This window comes from Ambystoma mexicanum, chromosome 1q, assembly GCF_040938575.1.
Source record: "Ambystoma mexicanum isolate Mex_15411 chromosome 1q, UKY_AmexF1_1, whole genome shotgun sequence".
Classification (NCBI taxonomy): Eukaryota; Metazoa; Chordata; class Amphibia; order Caudata; family Ambystomatidae; genus Ambystoma; species Ambystoma mexicanum.
The window spans coordinates 111493635-111511542 of NC_090922.1; positions in this window are offsets into that span (position 1 = coordinate 111493635).

Below are 17908 nucleotides of genomic sequence, written 5' to 3' on the forward strand. Positions count from 1 at the left end.
CAAATGTAACATTAATAGGTGGGGACTTGCTGGTGCAAGGGGCAAACATCCCTTGCCCAGACTATGCTGTTTCGGTTCCACCCTAATTTCCTGAGATGCAGCTGCCTCTGCAGCCACGTCCCGATACATGACCAGGGCCTCCCCACGTTCCACCAGCTCCCTCCCCAACATGATATCACCTGCGCCCTTCACATCACAAACCACAGGCCCCTTCAGTTGCAGATAACCAGTGTCTTTTCACCCCGATTTCCCCCACGCCCAGGGCCTCTCCAGATCATGCAACCAGCTCCTCCCCCACACGATATCACCTGCCCTTCTCCAGACCACGATATAACTACCTGCGCCCTACACATCCCATACCACCAGCTCCCCACACGAAATATCAACCTCTCGCGCAAATCACTCTATGTCACAGGTGCCTTTTCGCATCACATTCCACCCCCCCACACAATATATTACCAGCACCTCTCCACAACACTATTCATCACCAGCACATTACATCACACCAGCCTCGCGCCATGATCCTATGCCACCATCAGGCCCCAACATCAGGTGCCATCAGCCCCGCGCTCCCCCACCCACCTACCGTAACACAGCAGCCAGGTATCCTTGTGAGGGTGCCTGACACTCGACAGCCATATTCCTTGCGCCGCCATTTATCCCGATCCGCACTCCAACCATCTGGCTCAGGCATCACCCTGGGCACAGCGCACGGTGCGAAGGTTTAACAGTTAATCTAATTTAGTAGGTTTGACAGCTTGCCAGGAAGCTGTGCAGTGCTGGACGAGTGACAGCAATGCGAGGAATCTAGAGGGTAGCCGCAGCTATGACAGTACCAGGCCTGGCAGTCTTTCCCAGCACCCCTTGATCGGACCTAAAAGTAAGCCATTCTGAGGTAGAAGTAGAAAGTCTGTACCCCACACAGCGGCCAGATGCAAGGGGTTTGGAGAAGATGGCTGCTGAAGGAATCTTACATTCCAGTCTATAGCGCCACTGGGGTTGGCCAGGAATGAGCCTCCCTGAACATGTGAGACTCAGTTAGGGACTATGGGGCCATGGAGGTTGGGTAGGAGTGACAGGCCCTTGATCGTGGTTGTGGGTCAGACTACCGGGTGCAGGCCAGCCCAGGCCTGCACACACACCTGCAGCGGCCGCAGGTGCAGGGTGGGCACGGCCAGGCCTGCAGGCCTGGCCACCGGCACCACCGACACACACACGCCGGAGCACTGCAGCAGCAGGTGCTCTCAAGTCAACAACTACTTACCCACCAAACAGCAGCACCTGCAGTGGCACATACACCTGCCTCGAGCCCCAGTCACACCAGACACATAGACACTCTTGCGACCTCTGGCGACCCCTAAATGACATCCCTGATACAATCCTAAAACAAATGTTGACACCCCACGTAAACATCAAAAGCAAAAATGCCAAATCCAGATCATGCCAAACACATCACTCATAAACATAAGATTTCAAATAAAAGAAACCTTTTCCTAAAAGCAAGTTTAAAACAAGCTACCATCGCTTTTATATCTGCAGGGGTGACGCAGTACTTCACAGATTCAAGAGCCATGTTGGAACATCTCACTTTTAGGCATAGCCAAATTGGCTTAAGACAATGGGATCTCTCCCTTGCATAGGCAGGGAAAAATCAAAAGAAATGCATTTCATCTTCAGTCGTAGAGTGACACCATGGGCACAAAGTTGACTTACTCGAAGTTTAGCATAAATTCTCTTCACGTTCGGGTTTAGTTGATAAGCCAAATATGGCTTGAAGCCCGCATCTTTTTAACTTACAAATAATTAGCTGCTAGCTTTCTTGTGCGGCAAGAGTCAATCATCACACCCCATATCCAATACTGGAAACAAGTCTTAACACAACTTTTATAGCCAAAGCCAAATTTAGTGGGATTTGTCAATAGATCGCCAAGCCCAATATTGGCAAGCATCCTTTTCACGTGCTTAAACCACAGCAGCTGCTTGCTTTCCCCCCATAGAAAAAACATCCTCCAGCCCTTCCCTCTATAATACAAGTGCCTCTGAATTCCAGATCCTCATCCAATACAATATTGTTTGGAGCATGACTGTATATTATCTCAATTAAGTCCACTTCGAAACCACTGGAGTAGAAGGTGCACTTAGGGGTAGACCCATGAGCTTCCTAGGAAATTGGTTTTCTGCAACTTGGATAGAACCACAATCAGACTCAGACCAGTCCCATAGCTCAGCACCATATGAAACTGCCGAAAACACCTGGGTCATATAGATCTTAAAGGGCACCGATAGTGCCTCGCCACCCAAGCGAGAAGCCATTCTTGAGAGGAGACCACAATGCCATGTGCCCATCAGGGAGCTCTTCGCAGTCTGATGCACCCATTTCAGCTCATCAGAAGAAGTCAATCCCAAATAATTAAAGGAATCAACCATCTCGAGAGGATGGTCATTCAAATAAAATGTGGCCACTAATCAACAAGGATGTAATTTCATCAAAATGCCAGGGGTAGCAGAAGTGATATCACACGATCGTTGACCTCTGATGACATCACAGGAAGCGATGTCATTTGACCCCACCCCAAAGTGGCATCAAGGGAAGCGATAAATTACGACTTTTCACCCCTTGACAAAAACAGGAAGTGGCATCACATAGCATTGTTTCTGAGTACACTAGGAACAATATGGTTACGATATCACTGTAAAGTGATATATATTTATACAAGAATGGATCACCATATGTATCTTTAATATCAGCATGTATACGCCCATATTATCAAATTACTGTGAATGCAAGCAGACGTCCAAGGCCAAACGATAATGATGTGTTATCATAAAGCACTTACGCTTAAGCGATTCATATAGAACAAATATACAAACAATATTACCCAACCTGTGTTGGTACTCTTTTATCAACCGCAGCAGGATGAAAGGCTGAGTTGATCTTGGAGGGAGTAGAACCTGCAACCTGCAGAGCACACACACATTGCAGCAGCGAGTGCTCAACCCACTGAGCTATCATAAAGACTATAGCTATCAGAAAACCAGCCACTCCAGAACAAAGAGCCACATGCTGGTGGCCACAGCCCAGGAGCCTCAATTTAATTCAATAAAAGCAAAAATAATGTGTTTATTTTTTAGGGGTAGCAATGGAGACCACAGGGGTAGCAAGGGAGACCTTAGAGGTCGCAGTGCGACCCCTGGCATCCCCTAAATGACGTCCCTGCTAATCGAGAATGTTATCCATGGGGAACACACATCATTGGCCTTCATTAGGACCCTGGGGCTAAGTGTTTAACGGCGCCGTAAAAGGCTGCGGTGCCATTAAACACTTAGCGCCCTACTACGAGGTCCCTTTGCGGGAGCCGAACTGAACGGCTGGTCTAGACCAGCCGTTAAAGTAGGGACCCGCAAAGGGACCTTGATGCTAAGTACGGTACCGCAATTTGCGGTACTGTACTTAGCGCCTTCCCCATTCCCATAGAGCCCTATGGTGCGAAAATGGGAATGGGGAAGGGCCATGGTTCAATGGGGAATTACCGCCCCGCCAAGCTTGGAATGGGGTGGTAATTCCCCATTGAACCATGGCGGACCCGTTACAACACCGGCACCAACCATGGTGCTAATAGCGCCATGGTTTAGCGCCGGTGTTGTAATGAGGGCCATTGTCTTAGTTTTTCACAAGTTAATGGGAAAGTCTTTAACACAACATAGTTTCCCAAATAGCTCAACCCCACCAGAGTTTTGGCTAAAAGAACAGCATTGTCGACAAATAGAAGCAAACTCCAATGTGGGCACACTTACTAGTATGCAGAGACCTGATGGCCCAGCCTTGGGGGGATGTGCAGCCCCTAAAGGGTTTCCCTAAGAGGTCTCTGGGGACAGTGTCAAAGGCTGTTTGCAGATCAACGAACGCCAAATACACGGGTTGCGAACTTAGGTGCACATATTTGTGAAGCAAAAAATCCAACCTCATTGCTTGATCTAACCTAGAAACCCCTGGATGAAAACCCACATGAACATGTGTGAGAATGCCTGAATTACCCACCCATTCCTCCAATCGGTGTAAAATAACCCTTGAATACGTTTTGGACAAGGAGCCAATCAAAGAAATAGGCCTAAAATGTGATGCAACATTTTTATTTTATTCCCTTTCTCATGAATGGGGAAAATGACTGCTTCTTTCCAACTATTTGGTGGAGTATTAGTAGAAACTACGCAATTAAGAAACGTAATAAGAAAGGGAAACCAGATAGCAGGTTCGCTCTTGAGCAAGTCAGATGGAAGAAAATCCGGACGGACCTGGGGCTCTGCCACCTTGTTGCTCAAGCACAGCACGCTCCACTTCCCAGGTGAAGAGGGGGCTAATCGTGGCCTCCACACATTGAGGACACACCTATGGCTCCATTGCAGCCACTCCCGAGGATGATGATAATTTGTTGATAATGATGATTTGATGATTGATGATAATTGACGTTTGATGATAATTGACGATCTAGAGAATACAATGAATGTATTTCTGAGTGGTCATCCCTGTACATAGGTTACAATACCATTTGGCATATTTTATTTGGAATCAAACATCTCATTATTAACTGGGGCTCTCACTGTAAATTTAACATCACAAATAAAATCGGAGGAGGGATATTTGCGGCATACCAATTTAGGATATCCGTTATAGCTTGATTCAAGCTAACAAAAAAGATCTGTTCTTATTGGCCCGTGGAGAGAAATACCAGCTAATAATCAAAATATCCATGTTTTATTCAGGTATCAAATCATCTGCTAATGCATCAGCAAAGAAAAGAAAGCAATTAGAGATCACAAACATTTCCGACCACACCATCACACCAGAATGTATTCCTCTTGCATTAAATGTGGCCAAATTAAATATTGCATCATAGCCATCGCTATCCACACACACCACCCCACAACGGCTGGTTCACTGCAGGCGGCTCACCGCATGTTACAGCAGCATGTGCAGGGCTCCCTGCAGGTCACAGGGTAGCAAAAACAACAGGTGCAGGGGTCACAGGATAAAGGGGATGGTAAAAGAGATACAGGATGTTAAAAACCCCATAGAATGACTTTGGTAAAATCCAGAGAAATACCCATCTGGATACAGAGGATCTAGAAGCCAGTTTTCATGTTGAAAATTAAGGAATATCTCTTTCTAAACGACATCAACTCATCATTCTAAAATATGAGCCAGCACCAGTAATGGCCCAACATAACAAGGACTTGGGGGTTGAATGAACCTGTCTTGAAAATATCTGGGCTGTCGGAAGGAAGAAAAAACAAATAATGAATCCCATTTCATTGGGATGTATCTACTTCATGCCTGTCCAGTTCATCAATATCCTCTAATGCTGATAAGAGTCAAAATTGGCTGTCATCGACATATCTTTGCAGCCAAACTTTAAATTAGCCAGGATTGGTAAATTAGGTCTTACTAGTAAGCTGATTGTATTCCTTTCGTACTCGACGTTGACAGAATAAAAATAATTGAGAGGTGCAGGCATTATCTAAGAATTTTAAAGAATGAGCTATCTCACAACATCAGGTAACAAAACAAAAAGTAGCCCTGCAAGTTAATAGTAGGATCGATCCACTCAATGGGGGCCAATAGGGAGTCCTTTAATGTTAGGATTGATCTAATCAGTGCTTTAATTTATTATCATTTTGGTTTATTCTAATGTGTTGGTGAGGTACTTGGGATCCTGCGTGAACACAAGTGGTTCAGATGTTGCAGAGAGGCTAAAATATGATGTATTGCCTCAGTCCTTTCTTCGCTATGCCTATGGCTGACTGATCTTTAAATATCTCATTGGAAATTGAGGGTTGTAAAACATGAGCCATTCTATTCACAGCACATGTACAGTGGTCAGAGTTTCTACTACTAACTTGGTGAGAAGACTTAAGCTGGACCCCACAAGCATTGTTCGCCCTAGTACTGGGAGTTTCAACTGACTGCCCGTCTATAATCACGATAGAATGAGTTGGTTGTATGTGTGGAGTCGTATCCTTTATCAGATTAGTTTTAGATGTGATTGCATTTGGAATGTTCTTCGAGTTTGAGGTTAGTGCCTGTTCGAGAACTAGGAGTCTTTCAGTAAGAGATAACGCAAGCGAGATCACAAGGTCAAGAGACTCCACACTGTTATTTAAAATGGTAGTTGGCCATCTCTCATACGTTCAGACAAAGCCAGCCGGCCCTTACCATCTATCTATTAAGGCAAACCAATGTTATCCTTGATTTAAAAGCCTGTTTTGTTTTGGTCCAGTATTAAATGTAGGGGAAACAAGTCTCAACACAGAGTGCTCCCCGATGACCTAGGTCCCTCTGCATTCCCCAACCTGGGAAAGCAGCTCCCAAATAGGATACATGAATCATACACTGTCAATGTGAAACTTCAAAAATATCATAAAAAAGAACATACAATGTAAGAAGTCATCCGGAATATTGAAAACATTTATACAATATTTTAATGGAATCTTTGTTGGTATTAAAACATTTCATAGTGCATATATAAATACATCATTAGACATATAATCACAACTGAACTGTTCCTTTTGAGGAAATGTTTAGACATTTAACACAAATGTAAATACTAAAAAAGAATGAAAAAACAGTACAGCATAAAATTATTGATGTGCTAATTCCAGCCCCATGTGGGATCTGACCCCACGTGCATACAGGACATATACACACACATATATCAGGCCGACAGTTAAGAGCGAGTTATGCTGTGCCCATACCTCTCACCCTTTTCAGTTCCCAAGGTGGGTGAAAACGCAAGATTTCCTTTTTGGTGGGTGAGAGCCCCTTGAATTATATGGACGGATTAGGGGCTTAGATAAGTGGCTTGGCGGGTGAGTGAACAGATTCCTTGGCGGGTGACACCCGCCAAATGTGTATGAGTTGTGAGGAATGTGTGTCAGACAGCCTCCAGAGTTCAAACTGTCTAGGACGAGTGGGGGCAGATAAGTGAGGAAAAGTGAATACTACTGGACAACAGACTATCCCTGGAACCACAAGTCAATGCAATCACCGAACAATGCTTCTTCCTCCTATGACTACTCAGAGCATTACCGCCCTACCTCTCCTTTCCTCACAGAACCCTCACAATCATATCCCTTATACTCACTAGATTTGACAACACAAACAGCCTCTAGCTAGGAATGCAGGAAAGACTCACCAAGAAACTCCAAAGGATGCAAAATACAGCAGCCAGGATTAAGACTAAACAAAAGAGACTACATCACTCCAGCACTGAAAAGCCTACACTGGTTACCAGTAAAAAAAACACATCAAATTCAAAGCACTCTGCATTGCCCACAAAGCCTTGCATAGACAAGGGGCAGAATTCCCCCAAGACAAGATTAGCCAGTATCGCCCGAGAAGGGTCCGAAGATCCAGCAACAATCTACAAATAGAGGCAAAACATTCCAAAAAAAGGAAATTCAGCAAAGCAGCATTCTCATGCCTAATTGCTAACCTCTGGAATACCATGCACAAAGAAATTAGAACCACAGAAGATCACATCACCTTCAGGAAACAAAACCGCAAAGGGATTCCTGGAGCAATAACATCACAGATAAACAATTAGAGAGGCCAACAAACCGCAAACAAGAACCTGTAGATACATTCAGGCAGCAACCAAAGAGTCACACCGGAAGCCGCGAACAAAAGGACAGACTTACTAACCCTTTTGCCCTTCCTCCTCATCCAACATAACCAACACAACTACTCCAGACCTTGGGCTAGCTGCACTAGACATAAACCAATAATCATTTCTATGTCCACACCCATCATCACTAAGATGCTGGAAGCACACCTAGAGTGAACCATCCCACATAGTCTGTAAAATCATCAACAATGCAAGTACACATCAAGACATCAGATAGTCTTACAGCTCCGGCCAGCCGCAACTCTGGACCCCTTATGTACATTATCCAAATAGTGAGAACAACCACAACCCACCCCACCCCGTCACCACACAACACACTAACACAAACACTAGCACACACCCTAGGCACTGAGTCTTACCCATATGGTTACAACGCACTGGGCCTCCCGCACCAACACCCACATGCAAAACAACACTCACAGATGCCATTTTTTTCCTGGTTATCCTATACTCACTAACTTCCCAACCCCCCTTTCTTGCAGAACCACGTGAGCCCCTGAAGACTGCCCCGGGTGGTAGCGGTGCGCAGTACAAATCAACATAACATAACCCATGGGAATGTGGTGGGAGGGGATGTTGTAATGCGCATCAGCAACAACATGTGCAAAGGCACCCCCTGAAGATGACACGCTGGGAGAGTCCAAACTTGCAGGAGAGCAGTCTTCAAATGGGGCAGTCCACAACGTCGCTCACCTACTTGCGTGATTCAGACCTAAATCCCCCATGTGGTAAAAGGGCAGGAATCAGAATCCCCCAATCAAAGAATGGAAAAAAACAGGCAACTTCAGGCATATTTCACAGGCATGTGAATGTGACGCATGCCTGTAAAAGGCACCACGTTCATAATCACAACCTGAATCGGATTCAGTAAATGAAGGTCTCACAGAGGGGTGAATGGTTAATGTTAATTAGCACATGGAAATCCTTATTGACCTCCTCTTAGCCAATCTGAATGTTCAGACTAATGTCAATAACTACTGGTATTGACTACATTCTGAACATTCTGTCCACAAAAGCAGATAAGTAAACAACAATGCAATTTTCAGGCAAGAGATTTCTTTAAACAAGACACTTGTTTTCTGGGAGGACCTTTTTTACTGCAACATCCTATTTAACATACCTAAAGCAAAGTTAAAACATGGAGCAATACTTTCACTTTCTTTTATTTCTTTCTTTTATTCATTTATTTTTACATTTATAGCAGTGCACCAAACCCTCAGGCATCACAGTGCTAGTTAAAATAAGTGCGAAGTGACATTCTTCAACGTGCAGAAGCATGCCTAACAGGTAGCAGCATAAAGGTGAATTGTGGGTTCGTGAAGAGCATGATCTGGCAGGGCCACGCCTCCTGGAACGGGGGCTCCATCAGGTATACAGTTATACATAGACAGATCAGATGGGTGCATAAGCTGGCAAAGCTGTGCCTCATGGTACGGGGGGCTACATCAAGTACATAGTTATACATAGCCAAAGCAGGTGGATGAATAAGCTGATAAAGCTGTGCCTCATTTTATAGGGGCCACATCAGGTATACAGTTATACATAGACAAATCAAGTGGGTGCATAAGCGGGCCAAGTTCCACCTCATGGTATGAGGAGCTCTGTCAGGTATACAGTTGTACTGAGACAAATTAGGTGGGTGCATAAACTGGCAAAGCCGTGCCTCATGTTATAGGGGCTACATCAGGTATACAGTTATACTGAGACAAATCAGGTGGGTGCACAAGGTGGTAAAGCTGCGCCTCGGTTCGGCAGGCTCCATCAGGTACACAGTTATACATAGACAGATCAAGCTGCTCCTCATGGTATGGGGTATACAGGGATACAGATATACTGAGACAAATCAGATGGCCACGTTTAAGCTGGTAAAGCCATGCCTCATGGTAGGAGGGCTCCATCAGGTATACACGTATACATAGACAGATCAGGTGGGTGCATAAGCTGGTAAAGCCACGCCTCATGGTATAGGGGGCAATACAGATATGCAGAGACAGATCACTTGGGTTTCGGTCAAGTTAGATGCCAAATCAACATTAGACTCAGATTCAGATAAGGCAGGATGAAAACATAATTGGGTACACAGTCCACACTAGAGTGTGTGGCAAGTCATGTAGGTTTCAAAATAGGTAGGACACAAGACGAATCAGGTAGGCTGCTGATAGGATGGATACACAGATGCAGAATTGAAATATAAAGATAGCAGTTTGGATCTGAGGGCATGTACAATCGTCAACTGATTGGAGGGGATAGAGCAAGATGGGCAGGTGCAGGGTATGCAGCAAGCCATGGGGCGGCGATGCAGAGTAGATCGGTAAAGCCTCACCTCATGAAGTGGGGGGCTATATCGGCTGCATCAGGTCAAGTCTGAGAGAGTCAGTGAAATGTTGGCCCAGATGAGGGCTGACAAGCGACAACGTCCAGCATCTGGAAAAAAGGACACATTGTGCATATAGTTTATGCTGCGAGCGCAGACATCTTGCGACTGCGGCAAAATGGCAGTGAACACAAAATGTTGCGGCAAAAAGGCAGTGGTTTTGCCGGCGCAATCCCTGTTAAGGATGTGGGGGACACCCCCGCAATCCCCGCTCCCCTTAAATGGTGTAATGGGGTACACCTTTAACACGGCAAACCAGCAATTTTTTGTAAAGGCGCCATTTTTCTGCAGCAATTTTATCACTGCATACCAATGTATATTGGTGTATACCTTATATCTGGGCTGCTGCCAGGCCCAGAAAGGCACAGACAGGCCTCAGCCTTATCCGAAGGCCTTCCCCGGCGGAATACACTGGCTTCACCTGCCGGCTGTCGGGAGGACTGGGAGGTATGCTGAGGTCTGGCCAATCTGATGAATAGATGGAGGACACTCCTCCCGGCACCCCGAAGCACTTCTGATGGAGGCTCCAGACAAAAGAACGGGAGAAGGCTCCCTGCTGCAAGGTTCTGCTCCTCGACTCTGGTTTTAGAGAACCTGTTTACTTTTACATGACAGCTAATGCATGTTCATGTTAAAACCACTCCAGTTTACCCAAACCTGCCATTGAAAAGTTTAACCTATGACGACACTCTTTTTCATTTAGATACTATACAATTAAACCACATTAAATGTCTAACTAATTTTTTTATTTAATTTTTTGATTATTACATTATTGTTTCTTTTCACTAAGCCTTCTTAGCCCTGTTATGAAGTTATGAAGAATTAGGTTTGGTATGCTACACTGTGCTAAGTATATGCAACACCATGTCATATTTTAAGCCGTAGAAACATGTTTATAATGTCTTGCTCTGCTGTGATCAAAGTGTTATTTTCCCAAAGCCAAATGCGTGTTAACTAGAATCTACCCGAAGCCTACTGTATGTATGCATTCTCTCCTTTTGGGAGAGGGAGTTACATATGATGTCAGTTTCCTTTTATGCTAGCTGGTTAGGTCATGTTGTATTATGCTGAGGTTTCATTATAATGTTTTGCTTTAAATGTCTAATTTTCAAGTGGTTTTGAAGCAGCCATAAGGCACCAGGTAGCAACCCACTAAACGAGCACACAAAAAAACAGATGGTAGACCTGGACATCTGCTCTGTTAACTAGACCATACATCCCTGCTTTGATCCAACATTTGCATGATGCCCTCCATTGACAGTACACAGTAACTGCAGCCCAGACTGAGAAGGCTAGTCAAAGGAGGGATCATGTAAATTAACTCCCATAAGCGCCTAGCCTCAGCCTGAGAGGATTCCTGCCACACACAATATTTTAACTTACCTTAAAGGCCCTAGCAGGACTCAGGAGCCTCCAGAAAGGCCGGACTGGGCTTCTGCTCCCGAGGAAGCCGTGGCTGAAATTCCACCCTCAGTGAAATGTGCCCATATTTTCTTCCAGCTTTTCCATATATAAAGCCTCATCATTTAAGGCCATTCAGGGCTTAAGGGAGTAAGTAGAGGGGCTTTGGATGCTGTGCTTTATTGGCCATGGTTTTCTACATGGGATTGGCTCACTACGGAGCTGTGGAACGTTCAAAGGTCTGGTCAGAGACAGGCTTTGTGTCCTTAAGCACTTGGCACACAATTCTAGGGTTTCGGCAACCAAGACATAAATGAGAAAACCAAAACATTTGATTTTCTTTTCTTGATTTTCAGGTAGAAGTTGCAAACTTGTCAACTTCTGATTTCTATCATACTGCCCCTCCCAAATGCTGTTGGAGGCCTAGGTAAGTAAGCGTAAGGGCTTTGCTGTCTGTGTTTTCTTGGGAATGGTTTCAACATGCCCAGGCTTAACCATGCAGTGAGTAATTTCCAGACATACTCGCCCTTGCACAGTGAACCCCTGCTCTCAAGATATCTCTCCCCTTGGCGCTGCACCCTATAAAATACAGTGGAGTCACATGATACATTCGATCCAATTGTACCCATAGCTCCTCCCCCTTTTCCTTCTCATGCCTTCATGGGCATCTTATCTATGCTCTGCCCACATCCCAACTATATACTTGACTCTGCTTCTTCCTGCTCCAACTGAAGGTTCTATCATACTCCTCCTTTGCCTTTCAGACAGACAAAGGGCTTTGGCGCCCTAAACTATGGTAGGAGGCGCTACATAAATGCAAGATAACAGAACATAACCTCTTGCTAGTATTGTTATGTTCTAACAGCCTTATAGGCCTCAGGAGGGGTCATTATCATTTGGAATAGTGACCCATGCCAACCTTATGGTACAAGGCCATTATCCTATAATAATGACCCCTCTGTCGTCTATAAGCTTATAATATGAACGGAACTCAGCACATGCCAGTGGGATCAGAGCACACACATCTCTATAACCCTACTGTTTTTAATCCACTTAAAGTTGATGCTACTCCATTTCAAGTCATTGAGGAAAAACCTTGGGGTGATTTCTCAGGTTGCAAACACATGAACACAAACAAAACAAATGAGCTAATCAAATGTGTTATTTTGATAATGGGCTATTTCATCATTTAATGGTTTTTCTCTTAATCAGGAGCCTGCTTATCGTAGCTAGAGAAATGATTGGGTCATGGATTCATTGTTGGAATTAGCTTAATGTATTTCCTTTCCAAGGGAACGATTGAGCTGCTGTCAAAGAGCCAACGCGTGGCAGTCCTGTTGCTCCAAGACCAGAAAACACGAAACTCGCATCACCAAACCTAAGACATATTGGCTCCCTATACCTACAATATATACATTTAGGTCACTGTAAGATGAAGTGTGAGAAAGAGAGAGAGAGGGTGGGGTGAGTAGGGAGAGAGGTAGAGAGAGAGAGGATAGAAGAGAGAGAGAGGGGAGAGAGAGAGAGAGGAGAGAAGGGGGGGAGAGAGAGGAGAGAAGAGCGAGGGGAGAGAGAGAGAGGAGACAAGGGAGAGAGAGAGAGGCTAGAAGAGAGAGAGGGGGGTGAGAGAGAGGAGAGAAGGGGGAGAGAGAGGGGAGAGAGAGAGGAGAGAAGGGAGAGAGAGAGAGAGGATAGAAGAGAGAGAGAGGGGAGAGAGAGAGGAGAGAAGGGGGAGAGAGAGAGGAGAGAAGAAAGAGGGGAGAGAGAGAGAGGAGAGAAGGGGGAGAGAGAGAGAGAGGGTGGGGTGAGTAGGGAGAGAGAGGTAGAGAGAGAGAAAGGATAGAAGAGAGAGGAGAGAGAGAGAGGAGAGAAGGGAGAGAGAGAGAGGATAGAAGAGGGAGAGAGAGGGGAGAATGAGAGGTTATGCAACAAAAATAAAAATAGGAGGGAATCAAAAAAATAAATTTGGAGAGAGGCAGCATACATGTGACAGAGAGACATGGGAGAGCAAAAGAGCGTAAGAGAGAGTGCCCCTGTGAGTGAGTATGTGGGAGAGAGAGAGCTAGAGGGATTGGGAAGAGAGAGGAAGAGGGCGAGACAAAGACAAGAAGAAAGAGAAAGACATTGAGAAAGAGAGAAAGTGAGGGAGAGAAAGAGAGAGAGGGGGGAGAGAGAGAAAATGAGAAAGAGAGACAATTTCCATATTCAGATTTAACACTCCAAGCAAAGTTTCTTCTATTGGTCAGCAATTGTTCTTCGCAAACAAGGAAGTGACATTATTAACGTCACAAGGAACTCTGGGAAGACCAGAAAAATAACAGCTCCCATCAGTACAATAATCCTCTTTAGCCTTCTTTCAGGACGGAATATTCAGCAAGGAGAGGTGAAAGACATGAACAAGGAATTGGAAAAGGCTGCACCCAAAGCCTTATCGTGAAAGCTGCATGGTGGCCCCCACATTTAATCAATGGAATCCTGCAGTGCCAGCATAAACGCCTGTAAATAATGTTCTGATTCCAGGCTAGGTTTGACATCACTACTATCCACCCATTAACAAGTAAATGACATCACTGCCACTCTGTAATCTGTTATTATGCTTCATTTGTGACGTGACACTGCCAGCTGTTCGTGCCAGCTCACAGCAGCATTCCAGCTGCAACTACACAACTTATTACAAACTCCTTTCTTCTGAAGTCGCTTTCTGTGACCCTTTAGAGCCAGTAACTGATGAGTGTTTATGGCAGAACGTTTATTTTGCCACTGCTGGGGTTTACAAGAATCTGAATGGTATTGCTAATTTTCAAGCACAAAACTGAAACGTTTTTGGATGTACTTCATTAAACTGCTTATAAACAATTTTTCTGCAACAGATTAAAAGATGAATATTTGCATTTTTCCAATCCAAACAGATTGTACATTGATTATTTGCATCAGTTTCTGGAAGATCTCTTTAGTACATAAAACAAGGGGGCAAGTATTAAAGGGGATGAACGTGTGTGGCATTGTATTATAAGAAATAAAAGATCCCCTACCATATATAAAAAGGGTATTAGAAACACTTGTGCACAGCGCGCCATAAATGACTTATCATATCATATAGGGGCTGCTTTATCCCATATAGTAAAAGCAGCAGGAACCTGTATGATCCCATTCACTTCAAGGACGCACTAGTAAAAGTGTTCGTCAGACTCCTGAAAGCTATATCACCCTACCAAGAAGCATTGATGGGTCGTGGCAGGTCCAGAATCCCACACGAGCCCTCTAAACAAGCAATCGTTACTCAGATCCTCTGAGGGCTGCTTACATTTCTATTAAGGCACCGCCTAACTAGAGCGAGTTGTAGAAAGCCCCGGGGATAGGTGGCTAGCCAAGACACTTAGACCCCGATTCATGGAATTTCTGGCATGGTTCAAAGTGACTGCACTGCTGAAAAGTGACATTGCACTGCCACAAACCCTGATTCATGGAACTGTGCAAAGTGTATTTTTGCAGTGCAAAGTCAGTGCAAAGTCCAAATAAATCAGGCCCTCGATCCAAACTCTTGTAATCGTCTCAGCTGAGAGTGTCTCTCATCCGTCTACCTCACCTCGGTCAAGACACCGCCAAGCAGACAGGCGATCTCCAGGTACACACTAACCTTAAAGGGAGCGGAGCAAGAATTCATGCCACCACTGGAAGAGGTGCCATTTTGAGACCCCTCTCTTGCAACAGGGACACAGCTTAAGGTTATCATGCAATCATATGCCTCATTGATGGTACCCAAGACTCAGGCTGCTTCAGAAATAGGACAATGCCTGAAGGGCGGTTCCTCAGGCCGTCATAGGCGAGTTTAATGACTTAGAGCTCTGGGCAGCTGCCACGTTTTAACAATGTTATAGGCCCAACGTGCTTTAAAGCACCAGGGGACGCCATTTTGGTTCTGAGTACGCCAATGTCCCATTATAAGTGAAAAGGAGGCAGCAAAATGGCGCCTCGGCGGGGGCAGTATTAAACCTTTCAGCAGCTCCTTGAAAGTGTGTGTGTGGGGGGGGGGTCCCCCAATCCTATTCTTCCATGCCCCTACAGTCTTCCCTCCCAGCCTTACCTTTTTCCTCCACTCTACATTAACCGTCTCCTCTTCCCTCGCTGCCTGGTTTATAAATCAGTACTGAATGCTTGCAGGCACTCTATTGCCGCCTTATTGTTATTTAATCGGAATTTGAATGAAGACAAGTGTCCCCGATGCCCCCCCCCCCCCCTCCCTGGAAGCCTGCGTGTGTCATGCTTGATTCATGCTGGCTGCACAGGCCCCTTTCGCTCGGCATGTGATGGCACTTCCGCTGAATATATAATTCCATAAACGGCAGCATGTTGGGAGCATGAGTCACTCATTTGCTTCCACACGGCGGTCCATCGGAAAATCAGGACAGATTCTCCATCTTGACTCACTTTTCTCTCCCACGCTCATCCACATTCACTTTCAATTGAAAATACATATCTTTTGCGCCCTGGATGTGGCAGCTACAATGATTTATGAGCTTTAAACCACTGGCAAGTGATTTTTGTCTTTTTATCCAAGAAAGATAAATTGCCTGGTGTTTTCTGAAAATACCAATTTCAGCTTTTTTCTACACTGCGGATCAAACATGGGTATGGAAGTCGGGTTCGTAGTGTATACACCTGGCTTTCTTATCCATATCTAACTCTACGGTGACTTTCAGGTCACATCGGTTCATATTTTTATATTTTTCGATCAGTTTTCTGCACAGAGAGAACAAGAAGGTGACTAAGTTCACATCACTGCCATGCCTGCTCACTCTGCTGCGCGCATTGAAAGGCAGAGGGCCTGATTTACAAAGTGTTTCTCCTTTTGCAAATCAGGCCCGGGGATTTCCTGAGTTCAGTGAACAGACCCGAAGCGGCCCAGAACATAACTTCTTTTGCTAATTTCAGGCGAGGAAGCAGCTCCCAGCCAATAAAACAAGCATTGGCAATGCCAACAGTTTTGGCGTTTACTGTTGTTCTTTGCAATTTGCATTTATCGGCGCTACAGTGCAAGGAGGAGAGTGCCAAGTTTTAAAGGAGGATGCCATAAGGGGCGCAGTTGTGCAATGGCATGAGAAGGGGAGTAGAGCAACGGAGGAAGCCACTGGTTGAGGCTGCAGGTGATGAGCAAGAGGAAAAATGGGCGAGAAAGTGTGAGAGAGTAAGAGAAAAAGTGAGTGTGAGAAGGATGAGAGAAAAGGTAAGGGCTGAGAGTTGGAGAAGACGGAATAAGGGGATCTTTTCAAGAGTGCCTGAGAGAGAGCGACAGTGCGTGTGGGGAGAGAAAGAGAGTGACAGCTTTAGCAGAGAGAGAGTGTGACAGCGTGCACAGGGAGAGCGAGAGTGTCGGCGCATGCAGAGAGCGTGGCATTATGTGCGGGGAGAGAGTGAGAGCAACAGCGCGTGCAGGGACAAAGAGTGACAGCACATGCATACATTTGAGCCAGCATTACTGCAGCCCACCATGCAGAGAAGCACTCATGCATGCATACCACTTGAGCCAGCATTACTCCAGCCCAACATGCAGAGAAGCTTTCATGCATGCATACCACTTGAGCCAGCATTACTCCTGCCCACCATGCATTACTCCAGCCCACCATGCAGAGAAGCACTCATGCATGCATACCACTTGAGCCAGCATTACTCCAGCCCACCATGCAGAGAAGCGCTCATGCATGCATACCACTTGAGCCAGCATTACTCCAGCCCACCATGCAGAGAAGCGCTCATGCATGCACACCACTTGAGCCAGCATTACTCCAGCCCACCATGCAGAGAAGCGCTCATGCATGCATACCACTTGAGCCAGCATTACTCCAGCCCACCATGCAGAGAAGCACTCATGCATGCACACCACTTGAGCCAGCATTACTCCAGCCCACCATGCAGAGAAGCACTCATGCATGTATACCACTGGAGCCAGCATTACTCCAGCCCACCATGCAGAGAAGCGTTCATGCATGCATACCACTTGAGCCAGCATTACTCCAGCCCACCATGCATTACTCCAGCCCACCATGCAGAGAAGCACTCATGCATGCATACCACTTGAGCCAGCATTACTCCAGCCCACAATGCAGAGAAGCACTCATGCATGCATACCACTTGAGCCAGCATTACTCCAGCCCACCATGCAGAGAAGCGCTCATGCATGCACACCACTTGAGCCAGCATTACTCCAGCCCACCGTGCAGAGAAGCGCTCATGCATGCATACCACTTGAGCCAACATTACTCCAGCCCACCATGCAGAGAAGCGCTCATGCATGCACACCATTTGAGCCAGCATTACTCCAGCCCATCATGCAGAGAAGCGTTCATGCATGCATACCACTTGAGCCAGCATTACTCCAGCCCACCATGCAGAGAAGCACGCCAGCAGGCTCACTGCTGGGGATAGGACTCGCGCCTTATGAAGAGATGTGGGG